The sequence below is a fragment of the Pelophylax lessonae genome (assembly GCF_965119305.1).
Source record: "Pelophylax lessonae genome assembly, chromosome: 3".
In the NCBI taxonomy this organism is placed as follows: Eukaryota; Metazoa; Chordata; class Amphibia; order Anura; family Ranidae; genus Pelophylax; species Pelophylax lessonae.
The window spans coordinates 27,936,894-27,954,555 of record NC_138770.1 but is presented as its reverse complement, the minus strand read 5'-3'; the positions used below and the strand labels follow the sequence as shown (position 1 = coordinate 27,954,555).

The following is a 17,662-nucleotide window of genomic DNA, read 5'->3' as shown; positions in this document are numbered from 1 at the left end:
ATGAACCCCACCAATGATAGGGTGCATGTTGGGACCAAGTAAGGATGATACCGGGACTCCCAGAGATCGTAACTGGTGACGACAATATTGTGAGGAAGTGTTGTGGGGGCGAGAGAGGGAAAGGGGAAGGAACCGTGAGGTAAAGGAAGGAGGAATTAGACATGCAAGTCTGAGTGGAAAATTGGGAGGTTCCCAGGTGTAAAGATATAGCTGTGGTAAATAATGCTGATAAAGGTGACCCGTGGTTCCAATCGTGATCAGTAACCAGTGATATAAGATAGGCCGGGTAGGGAGGAAGACCGAAAATGCTCATAGCTCACTGCTCACCTCCAGGACTTTTCCCGAGCCTCTCCCTTCCTATGGAACTCTCTACCCCAATCTGTCCAGCTGTTTCCTACTCTGACCACTTTTAGGCAATCTCTGTAAAATCTGTTCAGAGAGGCTTATCCTGCCTCCATCTAACAATTGTACTTTTATTTTCTCCATCAGCCCTCCCCCCCCAGTTATTACCTTTTGTATCACTTATCTACCTAGATTGTAATCCTCCTGATTCCTCCTGTATTGAACTGTATTGTACCTGTACTGTCTGCCCTTATATTGTAAAGTGATGCGCAAACTGTTGGTGTTGTATAAATCCTGTATAATAATAATCAGTTGCAGACTCTGGGCATGCTGGGCACACCAAAAAAATGTCATATTTGTACACAGGGCATGCCTAGTACGCCCAGTCCTTCTGCCCTGCTGCCAGGATCCCCTCTGTCACAGTACAGGGCAATTCAGCTTTGATGAATCATAGCTGCATTGCCGACTACACAGAGAAGGTCCCGGCAGCAGGAGCTGTTTATCAACAACATTGCTCAGCCGCCAATACAGAAAGCTACAATGAAAACATTGTTTCATTTTATATCTTTCTGTTTATCAATTTACAGATCAAAGGGATGAACTTTGATCTTAAGATAAAGTCAGGTAAAACAACCTGACAAGTAAAAAAAAACATTGTTTTTTTTTAAATTAAATGTTTCTCTGTTGAACACTTTATTAACTCTTAGTTTACTCTAATCAGCCCTAATTGCCTCCTTACTCTCCTTCTCTATTAAATTATACATTTCCTGGTGATTTTTTTTCTTTTTTATTAACTAATATTTCAACTTTATTTTCTGTTTTTGTTTACTTTGTTTATTAATATTTGACACCTTTTACATTACATGCATCATACTGAAAATAATGCAAAATTGAAAGACAATACTTTATTCATTTGTAAATAACTTTGCAATGTTTTGTACCAAAATCATCATTTTAATGTTGTTTTAAACAGTACAAATTACAGAATAAAATGCACACTATTTATGTGCAGTAACTATATTTATTTTTAAACTAACACTGCTCAAAAAAAGGAAAAGTGCCTTTTTTTCAGTTGTATTAAGTTTATTTGTCTAAGGATTGCAAAAATAAATAAATAAATAAAAAAGCATTGTTGCAGGACAATATTCACAAAAAGAAAGCCTTGTTTGTCCTTAAAAAACAAAAAAACAATATATGTGTGATGATGCTATCTTATGTAATAAAAAAAACGATCAGTGAATAAACAGAATCTTAACAAAAATATGCAAAATTGCTCTGCTCCATAAGGGGTGAAGAAGTGTGACAGCTGAAGGAGATATTAATAATATCATTTATAATAATATATTAATAAATATTAATTAAATAATATATTAAATTCCGCTCAGTGTGTGGCTGTTCTCTCTCAACAAAAGTTGACTGTTTGATTTTGTCTAAAGGACATCATGGAAATCTTTTGTCAATCAGCAGCTGCAACCACCAATCAATCAATCAATCAATCACCTTGTTTGTGTGGAAGGAGAAATCTGAGCAAAATAACTACCAGTGTACGGTCAGATTTACACTTCTTCTGCTTTCTGTATACAAAGAGGAAGTTGGATGCATCCGATGATGAGTTGTGTAAGATGTGATGGAAGGCAGAGCAGGCTCCGATAGAGGAAGTATAAGAAACCCGTGTAGATCAACTGTTTGTTCACACATGAATATTAACCGTCATACAGTAGAAGAAGTTGGACTCTCTTGGTGCCGTGGTTCCAGGATTTATCTTCCAGAATCTTCTGTAATTGGACTCTTCACCTTTCTAGAACTATTTTCAGGTCTCTTCATTGTCGGGAAGTACAAACAATCTGATTGGAGGATATATGGGCAGATCTAACAAGGTGAGACCCCACCAATCATTCTTCTGACTGCTCTAAACAAAGCAGAGTTCCATATTCTGAGAGCCGGCAGGAAATGGGAACTCCGCTCACTGCACACAGCACTCCAATTCCACATAGACCAGAAGTCTATATATTGTGTAGTCTCCATATAGATAGTGTATAAATGGATGATGTATACTGTATAGAGAGGAGGAGAGTCTGTATCATTATATATATCCCTGTGTATAATATCACCCCACTTATACCATAGACCAGAAGTCTGTATATTGTGTAGTCTCCATATAGATAGTGTATAAATGGATGATGTATAGTGTATAGAGAGTAGGAGAGTCTGTATCATTCTATATTTCCCTGTGTATAATACCCCCCCCCCCCCACTGATACCATAGACCAGAAGTCTGTATATTGTGTAGTCTCCATATAGATAGTGTATAATGGATGATGTATATACACTGCTCCAAAAATGAAAGGAACACTTTGAAAACACATCAGATCTCAATTTTTGAAAAATATCATGCTGGAAATCTATACTAGTAAGGACTGGGTAATGGGTTGGGATCTATACTGGTATGGACTGGGTAATGTGTTAGGATCTATACTTGTAAGGACTGGGTAATGTGTTAGGATCTATACTGGTATGGACTGGGTAATGTGTTAGGATCTATACTGGTACAGACTGGGTAATGTGGGAGGATTTATACTGGTACGGACTGGGTAATGTGTTAGGATCTATACTGGTACGGACTGGGTAATGTGTTAGGATCTATACTGGTATGGACTGGGTAATGTGTTAGGATCTATACTGGTATGGACTGGGTAATGTGTTAGGATCTATACTGGTACGGACTGGGTAATGTGTTAGGATCTATACTGGTACTGACTGGATAATGTGTTAGGATCTATACTGGTATGGACTGGGTAATGTGTTATGAGCTATACTGGTACAGACTGGGTAATGTGGGAGGATCTACACTGGTACGGACTGGGTAATGTGTTAGGATCTATACTGGTATGGACTGGGTAATGTGTTAGGATCTATACTGGTATGGACTGGGTAATGTGTTATGAGCTATACTGATACAGACTGGGTAATGTGGGAGTATCTATACTGGTACGGACTGGGTAATGTGTTAGGATCTATACTGTTATGGGCTGGGTAATGTGTTAGGATCTATACTGGTACAGACTGGGTAATGTGTTAGGATCTATACTGGTACTGACTGGATAATGTGTTAGGATCTATACTGGTATGGAATGGGTAATGTGTTAGGATCTATACTGGTATGGACTGGGTAATTTGTTAGGAAGGAAAGGATGCCACATTGTTTAATGGAAATAAAAATTATCACCCTGCAGAAGGCTGAATTAAACGACATCCCGAAAATCAAAGTGAAAATATTATGCAGCAGGCGAGTCCATTTTGCTGAAATTTCATTACAGTAACTCAGAATGGTCCTCTGTAGTGTGTATAGCCCCCACGTGCTTGTATGCATGCCTGACAATATCGCGGCATGCTCCTAATGAGACGACGGATGGTGTCCTGGGGTATTTCCTCCCAGATCTGGACCAGGGCATCACTGAGCTCCTGAACAGACTGAGGTGCAACCTGATAGTGTTGAATGGACTGAAACAGAATGTCCCAGAGGTTTTCTATTGGATTTAGGTCTGGTGAGCTTGGGGGCCATTCAATGGTATCAATTCCTTCATCCTCCAGGAACTGGCTGCATACTCTCGCCACATGAGGCCGGACATTGTCATACACCAGGAGGAACCAAAGACCCACTTAACTATCATAGGGTCTGACAATGGGTGCAAGGTTTTCATCCCAATATCTAATGGCAGTCAGGGTGCCATTGTCTAGCCTGTAGAGGTCTGTGCATCCCTTTATGGATATGTGAGAATTGGGTGGAGAGTAAATATCTATCAACAAAATGCCGGCACGATCCCCTGTAAATGTAGTGCATCTAAAAATAAACCAAGTCTGACAGGGAAAACCCTGCAGACAAGGAAGATGGGGATTTTAACGTGCCAAAAAATATCAAAAGAAAAGCAAATCATAAAAAATACAAGTTTTATTGAAAACAAAATAGTAAAGTCGACATATGAAAATACAGTATATAAAAGGTGTATCACATAACATAGCACATCCTATAGTACGGTGGATCGATGTGTTTCGTCCATAATTTGGGCTTCCTCAGGATCCAGGTGTAAGGCAGACTTTTCAAAGAATATATATATACAGTACACCCTGAGTAAAACCACAAAACTAAATCTCATAAACTAAGCCACGAAATCTAGAGTAGTGAACTGAAAAATAACCGGTTGGTCTAAGCAGGGAGAAGGAACATATAATTCCGTACAGAAAATATTAACCCAGCCAGGGATGAATACAATCAAATATTGAATGCAGATAAACGGCAAACTCAATAAGCCTATAAACACCACCTAGGATATGTGATATATATTGAATAAAAGGAAAAATTCCATACATCCCTGCCGCAGATAGACCCGCCAAGTCCTGCTGATAGGTTAAGGACCTTCTACGGCCCTGTCCAGCTTTCTTAGAGTAACTGCCTGTCTCCTGGAATCTCCTCCATGCTCCTGAGACTGTGCTGGGAGACACAGCAAACCTTCTGGCAATGAAACGTATTGACGTGCCATCCTGGAGGAGTTGGACTGCCTGTGCAACCTCTATAGGGTCCTGGTATGGCCTCATGCTACCAGTAATGACACTGACCCCAGCCAAATGCAAAACTAGTGACAAACACTCAGGAAAGATGAGTAGGGAAAAAATGTCAGTGGCCTCCACCTGTAAAACCATTCCTGTTTTTGATGTTGTTTCATTGTTGCCCATCTACTGCAACTGTTATTAATTTCATTACCACCAAAGCAGCTGAAACTGATTAATGACCCCTCTGCTACTTAACTGACCAGAACAATATCCCAGGAGTTTACTTGAATTGATGCTATACTCTGATTAAACAGAGTTCCTTTAATTACATTTTTTTAAAGCAGTATATATACAGTATATATGTATAGAGAGAGAGAGAGAGAGACACAGAGAAAGAGGCTATATCATTCTATATATTGGGGAGGGGATGCATTGGACACCTTTGCTTCCCCTGTGCTATGTGCTGGGTGTCCAGTGTGCCCCTGTGCATTTAGGGAGGGATGGGCTACCTCCAGGCTCACCTGCCCTCTATCCATTAAAATGCATGTGATTCTACTATGGAGGCTCTCAAAAATGTACAAATGTTAGGGCTCCAGATAATAATGGGGTGCCTTGGAGCTGCTCTGCAGCTTATGCATGTATTTGCAAATATGGCTAACTAAACCCCTGATTTTAACGCAAACTGTTAGACAGGATAATTCAGTTGTTTGCAGGCTGGCTGGCAAGTTGAGCTGAGAATTTTCTTTGGTTTTGTTTTGCATGCGTTGCTGTGAAGGCCGGTTATAGGTGGGGCAGTGACCAATTGTTTGTTACTGATGTATAGAGATCTGCCGAACACCCCCCGGTTCAGTTGGCACCAGAACTCTCGAACATTGCAAAAGTTCAGATCCAAACCATGAACCCTATTCATTTCTATGGGACCCGAACTTGAAATATCCCTATTTTGAAGGCTTATATGCAAGTGATTTACATGAAAATGGGCATGGGGACCTGGGTACTGCCCTAGGGGACATGTACCAATGCAAATATGTTCAAAAAAGATTAGTGATTTTAATGATGCTGAGTAAAACTAAAAAATTAAAAACTCTGTAAGGCGGTGCATCTGTACCATGTATAGAACATGCCGCAGCAAAACTGACAGATATAAAGGAAAAAAATGACATTTAAATTGATTTTCCCTGCAAGCTTTCTTTATTTAGTAAACAACGGCTTGGGGAGCCAGTCTGTATGATGAGGTCACATTTTAGTGCACTGGGAACAAAATTAGAGATTTTTTGGATAAATACTAATGTCTTTTTGACATAATTTGTATGGAAATAACAAAGTTTTATACCACAGTGAACCAATAATGAAAGAGTCTGTGTCATGGTTCTAGTCGTACCCGCCAGACGGCTAGGCGTGGCCACCCCACTGGTGCCTTTCAGAGGTCTTGAACCTGTGTCCTTCTGGCTTCCCAGTCTGCAAACTAGCCTCTGAGCCACTTCAGGACTTTAGATAACTCCTGTTTATTCCTGTATTGCCTGCAGCACTAGGGGGCTGGACTTCACCAGAGGCTCAGACCTGTCAGTAACTCTCCAGCTGTATTTGATACCTAATTAACAAGGTATAAGACACTGCCCCTCCCTAAGGGCAGTGTCAGTTCATTGACCCTGGTTTGGTTCCTGTTGTTTGAGTTCCTGCATTCCTGTTTGTTTCCGGCATCTGACCTCTGGCTTCACCTGATGGTTCTCCTGCTCTAGTCCTTGCCTGTATTTGGACCTGGTTATCCTGAACAGCCCCTGTGCACAAACTCACAGGCCAGGTGGCTTCTTACCTGGTCACCCGGGTCTGTGTTTGTTTGCAAGGGTGAGCATAAATCTCTGCCTGAATGACTCCCAACAAAGGTAAACCTTGACAGAATGAACTGACCAAACATGGAGTCAGCAGAGATGTGAAGATGCTAACCCTGCAAGTGTCCAGCCTGGCCCAGACTGTTTCAGAGCTGCAGCGTGAAATTCTGTTACTTAAAGGCACAGTACGCCCAGTCTCGGAACCTGCATATTCAGAGCCGTTTGTTGTCATGCCTGAGAGATTTTATGGTAGTCGTGCTTCTTTCCAGTGCTTTAAGGTGGACTGCGAAATTTTATTTGCCTTAAAGCCTCGGACATATGCCAATGACTTTATCAAGGTCCGTGCGGCTATCAATCTGCTGTCTGGATGGATCAAGACATGGGCACACCAGATGTTGCTTGCTCAGAATCCTGTCCTTGACAGCTGGGTGTCCTTCTTGACTGCATTGGACTTGCAGTGTAAGACCTCTAGAAAACCGTCTACTCCAAGGTCAGGTTTCAGACAATCCAAGATACCCAGAGACAGGGAATACCAACACCACACGTCAATGTTGCCATCTTGTGAACCTGTTCATAGAGAAACTCCAGAGGTTTCCCATGTTCCTGCCGACTCTGAAGAACCCATGGAGATAGGTCTCATAAAGACCAAATTGACACCTGATGAAAGAGACCGGAGGAGAGGCAGTGGTCTCTGCTTTTACTGTGGAGAAAGAGGGCACTTTATCTCTCTGTGCCCTACGCGCCCTCCTAGACCTCGGGCTCTGCATTTGGGTGCTGTTCAGTTATACCCAGTCAGCAATACACCTCTGTCTGTGAATTGCCAACATTGTTGTCACACAAGTTCATGTTCGTCTATGGCCAAAGGTACTCAGACCACTGTGATTGAAACCACCAATGTCCTTCAGGTACCTGATAACGTGACCTCTGTGACACTTCTGTCTAAAGCCCCAGAGGAGGCAACGCTGTCTCCTAAAGATGCAGTTCTTATTAGTACCAACACTACTTCAAGCCTGCTCGAAGAAGATATACCACCAGACTGTACCTATGCTTCTGATGGTACTGTAGTCTGCAAAAAAGACTTGCGTTTATTTGAGGAGGCATTGCGTGCCAGACGCTCCACTCCTGCTGAGGAAAATGTTCACGCCTGGCGGGCGTCCCTAAAGGGGGGGTACTGTCATGGTTCTAGTCATACCCGCCAGACGGCTAGGTGTGGCCACCCCATTGGTGCCTTTCAGAGGTCTTGAACCTGTGTCCTTCTGGCTTCCCAGTCTGCAAACTAGCCTCTGAGCCACTTCAGGACTTTGGATAACTCCTGTTTATTCCTGTATTGCCTGCAGCACTAGGGGGCTGGACTTCACCAGAGGCTCAGACCTGTCAGTAACTCTCCAGCTGTATTTGATACCTAATTAACAAGGTATAAGACACTGCCCCTCCCTAAGGGCAGTGTCAGTTCATTGACTCTGGTTTCCTGGTTTGGTTCCTGTTGTTTGAGTTCCTGCATTCCTGTTTGTTTCCGGCATCTGACCTCTGGCTTCACCTGACGGTTCTCCTGCTCTTGTCCTTGCCTGTATTTGGACCTGGTTATCCTGCACAGCCCCCGTGCACAAACTCACAGGCCAGGTGGCTTCTTACCTGGTCACCCTGGTCTGTGTTTGTTTGCAAGGGTGAGCATAAATCTCTGCCTGAATGACTCCCAACAAAGGTAAGCCTTGACAGTCTGCCTAATCCAGCGCTGGGGGTGATGGCTACAAACCACTTGAGGCATACCTCAGAGAAGTCATAAAAATGTCTATGACACGGTTTGTGATAAAAAATATATATTGTAAAATCAAAGTCATAGAATTCCAAGAATGGAAAGGGTTAAAATATGGCTGCCCATACAATAAATGTTAAACATCATGCTTATTTTTGAACCTCAATCTCACCCAAACCTCATATCAGGGCCAGTGCTGAGGGTGACCAAAAGGTGTGTAGGCGCCAGATGTTACATGGGCATCTACCCAATGGAAGTGATGAAAGACCACTGGCTGAACCCGTGAGGTATGGAGAGATGATATGGAGAGACCATCAATTGACCGGGCAGAGGACTCCAAAACCTTGGATGTTGCAGCTGGTGTAGTCCGGGCTGGGGATGGAACACAGATTCGGTTGTAGAGCAGATTGAAAGCTGTCAGCAGGATAAAGTCATGACAATGCATTTTGGGCATGGCTTTCTGGGGACTAAAAACTATCTCCTAAAAATTGACATTTGTTATCCTCTGCTTTAATGCCTCCAAAACTGGCAGAATCCCCCTTCTCCTCCCTCTCCTCTTGTGTGTTCTGTGGCATTGCAAAAATGGTGTCTGCATAAAGTGGGCCTTGAGAGTAAAGGAAGTCCTACTCTTATGTGCCCTGCCCATAATGTCATGCTGAGTCTGCTCCAGCAGGAACACAAGAGGACTAGTGTCACTGATGCATGCATTGTCACGGCTCACCCTCCTTGTGGCCTCCTCATATGATGATAGTACAGTGCATGCATCCTTTATCTGCATTGGCTTGAGGAAAAAAAACCAAGCTCCCCTGAGCCTGTCATTGTGCCATACTCACACAGGTACTTGTTGATGGCCCTCTGCTACATGTGCAGCCTCTGCAGCATTGCCAAAGGGCAGTTCCACCTGGTAGGCACGTCACAAATCAGGCGGTTTACGGACAGGTGGAATTCCCTCTAAATTTCAGCCAACTGGCTGTGTATGACTGCTTAAAATGAATACAGACTCTTTTAGCCTTAAAGTATCTTGTAACCCTTGGTACCTGTTTAAGAAATGTTGCACCACCAAATTAATGACACGTGCCAACCTTCCCTGTCAAGGAGCGGACAGAAGGTTAGTGCCATTATCGCACACCACCATTCCTGGCTCCAGCTGGTGTCTGGGTCGGCCCCTGCAGAGCTGAAATAATCTCTGCTCTGGTGTGGCTCCTGTCCCCTAGACAGACCAGCTGTACCACTGTATGGCATCTTTTAGCCTGACTCATTGAATAGCCCCGTGAGCGCTTAGGGGATACTGGTGGTTCATAGGACAATTCAGCAGAGGAGGGCATGGAGGAGGAGGAGGGGGTGGAGCTGACAGATCTTGCATCATCACCACCAGCTGTATGGAGATGGGATGGCAAAACAAGCACCAGCACTGAGCCCTGTCCTGAAACCTTCCTAGTTGCAAGCAGAGTTACCCAGTGTGCTGTGATCAAAATATATCATCCCTGACCATGCATGCTGGACCACGTGTCAGCAGTAATGTGGACTTTGCTGCTGACTGCCTTGCCCAACAATGGCAAAACATTGCCTTCCATGTGATGGTACAGAGCTGTAATGGCCTTACGTGCAAAGAAATAGAAACGGGGAACCTGCCATTGTGGTACAGCACATTTTGCAAATACACGGAACGGGTCACAATCCGCAAGAAGGAAAGGCAGGAGTTGTAAAGCCAGCAATTTTAATTTAGATGCTGGGCATATGGGTGGCAGTGACAATTTTTTTATGCAGCAGCTGGGGCAGAGAAATTTGCCTACTATACTCTGCAGCTGGGCAGCTGGGTAGCTGGTGGTGTGCTGCTGGCAGATGTGTTGCAAGGACCTGTGACACCCCTATCCCTGTCAGTGGGGGCTGCTGAGATGTCATGAGATATAGCGGGGGTAGACATGATAGGAGAGGAGTAAGGAGGAGAAGGATTGTGTCCCTTTTGTGTGGCTTTCTGGTGCTCTTGCAAGTGTGCTGAATGGTGAGAGGTTAAATTCCTTTGCAAGCATGTGATACCCAAATGGCTGGTGTTTTTGCCAGGCTTTATCTGCTTGTGGCAGAGAATGCAAATTGCAACAGTGCGATCGGCTACACATATGCCAAAAAAGGCCCAGACAGCGGAGTTGTGGGAAGTGGGCCAAAAGATAACAGCTAGACAATCTGATTGAATAGCGTGACTGCTCCTTACTGTTTCATGATTTCTGCCTCTGGAGGACATCCTGCCTCATTGGCATTGCCCCCCCCCCCTCATTTTCCTTTTCTGTTCTATCAGGCACCCAAGTTGAGTCAGTGACCTCATCATCATCATCCTCCCCACCCTCATCATTACAGGAGTCAACTTGGCAATACACTGTGGCTGGGGGAACATGACTGCCAATTTGTGGACAAGAAGGCAGAATAAGCTGCTCTGGCAGCTGCAGTAGACTACCCACTAATGTCAGCTTGGGTGATGGAGGATGAGGATGGTTTAGTAAGCCAGGCCACCACCTCCTCTGCATGCTGTGACTGGATAGCAATGACAACATCACTAAACAGAGGAAATGATGCCCTGCCTGAGGACTGACCAAGTCCACCTTTGCCTGTGGTCACAGAAACTGCTGGCCCCCTCATAGTGGCATAGCAATGTCTGCCTCTCCTTGTTGGCCTCCCAGACATGATGTGGGAGGAGCTTATTACCCAAATTTAATAGAAACTGAAAAAATGTGAGACTGTATTCACTTTATTGGATGAAAAGTGGTGTTTGGTGCACTTTAAATTGAGGACTGCCACTGACAGAAATGTAAAAAATGTAAAAAAAATATTAATAAAAATGGGGGAACACGAGTGTAGCAGTAGGAAAAACTGCTGCTGACAATTTAAAAAAAAAGGGGCAGGCAGGGGACATAAAAAAAAAATGCAGCAACCAAAAAAATGTGTATACAGCACTAAATGTAAGGTAATGCTGTTAAACACTGCAATACACTCCACTACACTTTACTCACACTACACTGACACTACACTATGCTCACACTACACTGACACACTACACTGACAGTACACTATAGTATACTCACATTACACTGACACACTACACTGACACTACACTATACTCACACTACACTGACACACTACACTGACACTACACTATAGTATACTCACATTACACTGACACACTACACAATACTTACACTACACTATACTCACACTAAACTGACACACTACACTGACACTACACTATAGTATACTCACATTACACTGACACACTACACTATACTTACACTACACTACACTCACACTACATTGACACTATAGTATACTCACATTACACGGACACACTACACTGACACTAAACTATACTTACACTACACTGACACACTACAATATGCTTACACTACACTAACACTACAGTATACTCACACTACACTGACACTTACACTATACTCACACTACACTGAAACGCTACAATGACACTAAACTATCGGAAAGCAGTTGCTTCTGATAGACAAACTTTACTTACTCCTCAAGTTTCTGCTGAGTCTGACCATGTGTTGAGAATCATCATGAAATATTCTGAACAACACCAAAATATTAGGCAAATCATCTCTAGGTATTGGCATGTACTGACCTTGGATCCTACTGTGGGAAAATACGTTCCAGATCACCCTCAATTTACTTTTAAAAAAGTGCCAGCCTTAAAGGAAAGGCTGGTACAAAGCGAATTTAAAATCTTTAAAAACCAAGACCCATGTAAATTTAAGGGCACATACATCTGCGGTAGCTGCAACTACTGCAGATATATGTTAACTACAAAAAATCCCACATTACCAAATGGTCAAGTTTTCGTTCCAAAACACTTTGCCAACTGCCGCACCCATGGAGTGGTATATTTTCTCCTCTGTGGGTGCGGTTGCTTTTATGTTGGTAAAACTAAATTGCCATTCTTTAAACGAGCGAATAGACATGTTAAGAGCATGAAGACCTGTAATCCAGATTTGCCACTAGGACGACATACTTCTTTAGTACATGCAGGCAGGTTTCCCACAATCAGATTTTTGATTTTAGATAGAATTCATCCCAGTTACCGTGGAGGGGACTGGAATAAAATTCTTCTACAAATGGAATTACGGTGGATCTATACCTTGAAGGCTACAGATCCTCCTGGGTTGAATGAAATGATTTCCTTCAAGCCATTCCTAGAGGGATTTACATCAGGGGGTATGGAACAATAACCTTACAACTATCCCTCCATTCAACTCTGTCTCTTTCTATGAGTTCCCCATCTATTGCCATATAGGGCAAACAACATTTTCCACTATTTTTCAATTGTTATTTGATTTTTGGGGTAAAAAAAAACCCCTCTACCAATGTATTAACATGTAAAATATGTAACTTTAGAAACTATTGTTGCTGTTGTAGTATGTAATTGTTTTAGGGCCATTCAACATTGTTATCTTATTTGAGGGGATTTTCGGTTAGATCTGCACATTATGCAACTGCGTTGCTCTCCTCCTGCAATTTGGTTAATATTCCTTCATACTGCAATTCTTATGCCTATTTATTTATTCTGATATAATGAATTTCGAATGACCAGCATTGTTATTATATTGCTCTGATAAAAAACTTGTTGACTAGTATTTAAGCAATCATTCACCTCCTAGATCTACATTGTGCCTTGGGTGACATGCCCGGCACGGTAGGCGGGCACCCTTCAGGATGTCCGCCTTTTTGGGCGAGCGCCAGCGGCTCTCTTCGAGACCCTCTGTCCTCGCTCATTCACTTCCTGCTTGTGTTCCATGTGGTGGATGTGACCGTGCCGGTGGAGCGCATCAGCCGCACGGACTTCCGTCCCGCTTGTGCCCGCGCGTGCGCGGTCGGGAGCCTGTTCGGCGGCTGCGCACCAGGGAACCCACAGGGGGAATGCCTATTAGGCAAATTGAGGATTACTTCACCCAGCTAATTTCAATTAACCAATTGACCACCTAATATATACAGCTCCCCTTTGAGCAGTGATCAGCATTGCTCACTTGCCCGAAGGTGGATGCTTTGACACACGTTCCCATACCAGCCTACGTTATTGTGAAGGTAATTTAAGCCTAATTTTCATTTTTATTTTGTGACTGCATATGATGGTTTCTGCCTGCTACTGGTGCTGCATTTGTTCAATCATTCCCCAGCCGCCAAACACCGCTGATATTTTTGGTCAGTGCGGTGACTGTGTATTGAAATTTAAATGTGAAAATCAATACACCCTTTTTTTTTTTTTCCAATCTTGCTATTTGAAACTGAATAAGTTGGGTGGGTCGCTTTGAAAGTAACCTTTTGCATTTCTTTTTATATGTCTACTTTTTGGGCAATGCCCAAGTTATGTATATAGATCCTGATTGACCTATGTGGCACTTGTTTCAGACATCAATGGCATCAAGCAGCACATTGCTGAATTTAATTATATATTTTTTATGGCTATAAAATCAGCCAAACAAAAACTTTTTTTTTACTAAACTATTCCCTTTTTTTGCCGGCAGATCTCCCAGTCCTTTTTGGGTTTCAGCTGTCCCCACTCAGCCAATGGCTGTTGGGCACATATGAATAGGAGCGTGTTTATATGATTGCTACCTTTCTATCATTCGCCCTTTTCAACAAGGCATTCCAATGCAGTGGCGAGAGCAATCCAGCTTTGTGTTTTTAATGTTATTGGCAGGCATACACTCAAAAGTGTCATTCGGCAGATTCTGTAAGTGTTTTAACACATTACGCTATGAATATACTTTTTGATTAAATTGTACATGCAATTTAATGATTATAATGAATACCCTATATATCATGTTTATTTTCTATATATGCATATTTTTCTCATATTTATGAATGATTAATTACTATGTGATTGATCACTTGCAGACCGCTATTTAAAGGTTGCCCCTGAAGAAAGAATTCTTACTTGTGTCTCTGAAACGCGTCGGGCACTAACCTCATCACAGCGGTATCTGATTGGCCTCATGACCCCATGATTGAATACAGCTTGCCACATGCTTTTAATGTATTTTTGTAAATTGAATTTTTTTCAATAAATTTCAATATTGTACTTTACCGATTTGTAGTCATATATGAATAATTGTGCCTAAAAAGTCCCACCCCCAGGGGAACTTTCTTCTTGAATATAGTATACTCACATTACACTGACACACTACACTGACACTACACTATACTCACACTACACTGACACACTACACTGACACTACACTATAGTATACTCACATTACACTGACACACTACACTATACTTACACTAAACTGACACACTACACTGACACTACACTATAGTATACACACTATACTTACACTACACTATACTTACACTACACTCACACTACATTGACACTATAGTATACTCACATTACACGGACACACTACACTGACACTAAACTATACTTACACTACACTGACACACTACAATATGCTTACACTACATTAACACTACAGTATACTCACACTACACTGACACTTACACTATACTCACACTACACTGAAACGCTACAATGACACTAAACTATACACACACTACACTATACTTACACTATACTCACGCTACTATACTCTCTGTAGACATCTTACTGGCTGATACTTTGGTGCAGATTAGTACCAGTCTTGGCTATGAACAGGGCAGATTTGTGGATGACACCTAAAAGTATGAGTCTGTATAAATTAAAGCCCTAAACAGGGTAAAATTCCTTTGTGACCCCGATATACCAATCAGATGAATGGCAGTGTCAGGAAGGACATTCCAGCAGACAGAATGGCTCTTCTAAATATATAGGAGTCACAGGGTGTGTCTGTGAGAGCAGTCAAACTCTTCAGCCCCCAAAGTTGACCTTTAGTGTGGGTAAATGGTATCCTTACTGTCCCCAGGGCTGTTCTTCCAGAGAGCAGAAGCACGCTCCTAAAAAGATCCATAAAACGAAAGAAGAAGAAAGCGCCTCTGAGTGCAATATAAACCATTTATTACATTACGTTCCTGCGGTTCACTAGAAGGGTATGCATTCCACTGTGACCTCGGCTCTGTTTGGGACCTCCCCTGTTAAGCTCCACGCTGTTTCTTCTTCCATCTCCCCACACTGCAGGATGGCTTCCGGGTGAGACAGCTTCGTAGGAGCCGTGTGAATGTACCCTAGTGATGTCTTATCACGCCTGCTTTTCTTAACCATCATGTAAGTGACACATGACTTTATGTAATAAATGGTTAATATTGCACTCAGAGGAGCCTTCTTCTTTCATTTTAAGAATGGCTCTTCTAAATGGCTTCCATTGCACTGTATATACTGCTGCTGGGCTGCCTGCTGCCAGCCCCTGCCTATGTGCCACTGGTGTCCATCCGGCATACCTGCTCTACTGAGAACTACTGATAGTCTCAGCCTGCTCCTGTCTCCTGCTCGGTGGTGTCCATACAGCATTCCTGCTCTGCTGTGGTTCACTGACAGTCCGCCCCTACTTGATCCTGAAAGTCCGTCCAGCCTAGTTACTATCAAGACTGATAGGCACTCGTGCCACTTTGCACTCCTGTGCTACCTGTCTGCTCTATCAGGAGCCCCAATTCAGAGGTGTAAGAGAGGCCTTCTTCATTGTATCAGGCTCTTCCACCAGGTACGTGACAGCCGAAATGATAGTACTGATTGACCCTCATAGTTATGAGTTGTAAATATCAGAAGTCCATCCAATTCTGATATTTTTTGTTTGGACATCCAGGCAGCCAATCGTTATCCACATTAGGGAACAAAGTCCTCCTGATTAATTCTATTCATCACACTACAAATGAGCTTACTATTGTTTTGCTCTTTCCAGGTGATGTCATCTCGGGTAATCTCCTGATTTCATGGCGACCTCTTCCTCCTTCTCCTCACAAGGTATGACTGTTAATCCTAACAATCTTTTACAATGTTTTCCTCCATCTCACATCTCCGAAGATTGAAATCTGTAGTCTGAAGGGAATCAGAGATTGCCCTATGGTCTTCAGTTGTGGGACCTTAGATATACCGACCATTCCCTGTTACCTCCAGAAAAACTGCTAAAGAGACTAGAAAGAAGTTCATCCTTCTGTTCCTGTTGTTAATAATCGGAGTATCCAGTACCCTAAACCCCTCTCCTGTTGAAGTTGTTCAGCAATAAATTAAAAACATACATTCCCTAAACTGTACCTTAACCTCCCTGGTGGTATTCCCGAGAGTGGCTCAGGGGGAATTTCAGTGCCATTAGCGGTAACCCCGAGCCACACTCAGGGTACCGCCAGGGAGAAATCGCTGGATCCTGGAAGAGGTTACTTACCTTGTCCCCAGGATCCCTCAATATATTCTGGCAGTGTATGGCGGCCGGATCTTCCGCCTGATGCTGTGTGCCCCGACTTCCGTTCCCTGTGAGTGTCGTGTCGCAGGAGGGTGGAACCGGTGGAAAATTCAAAAAGTAAAACACACAAACACACTGATATATTGTAATCCTTTTGAATTACATTACTAAATAAAATAAATTGACCTTAGTTTGCCCCCCAGTGCCCTTGCCTGCAGTTTTACTGTACACACACACAAATATATATATATATATATATATATATATATATATATATATATATATATATATATAATTGTTTCAGATTTTAGGTGCTGAAAGCAGTACCATTATTTTGCATTAGAGATCGACCGATTATCGGCAACACCGCTCGGTTGTCATTACAAGGAGCGGGAGAGGACGTCCCCCCTCTCGCCGCCTCCCACCGGGAGACCCCGGAATCCTACCTCCACTGCAGCCGCCGAAGAGAAGACCCGGTGTAGCATGAAGAGGTGTCCCTATGAAAGCCGGTATCCCTGCCGCAAGTGCGCATGCGCTGGTCTCCATGTAAAAAACCCGGAAGTGATGTCATGACATCACTTCCGGGTACTCGGCGCCAAATTAAAAAAACTGACAGCATTCAAAACAGCCAAACTTGGCGTTTTGAATGCTTTTCAGTGCCGAGGAGGGGTTTGGGGTCTTTTAGACCCCCAGATCCCTCCACAAGGAGTACCTTTAGAAAAAAAGAAAAATGTTTTACATATCCGAAAATATGGGCCGTTACTGATATCCGTTCACCAAAATATCGGTATCTGCATTAAAAAAAAAAAAAAATATTGATCGATCACTATTTTGCATGCAATCCTTAAAGACGAGCAGCC

At 42.9% G+C, this 17,662-nt stretch overlaps 1 protein-coding gene and 1 pseudogene across 2 annotated transcripts in view; one reads left to right on the top strand and one right to left on the bottom strand.

Moving 5' to 3' along the window:
* LOC309550263 (uncharacterized protein) overlaps positions 1–17,662 on the bottom strand; it is a gene marked incomplete at both ends in the record, with an annotated part of 667,886 nt that overhangs the window by 517,556 nt on the left and 132,668 nt on the right.
* Positions 2,059–17,662, top strand: part of LOC309550691 (NACHT, LRR and PYD domains-containing protein 3-like) — a 67,222-nt pseudogene continuing 51,618 nt past the window's right edge. Inside the window, exons 1-2 of the transcript XR_014226169.1 lie at positions 2,059–2,219; positions 16,305–16,366. The product of XR_014226169.1 is annotated as an NACHT, LRR and PYD domains-containing protein 3-like (transcript). The remainder of the gene's footprint in view (positions 2,220–16,304; positions 16,367–17,662) is intronic.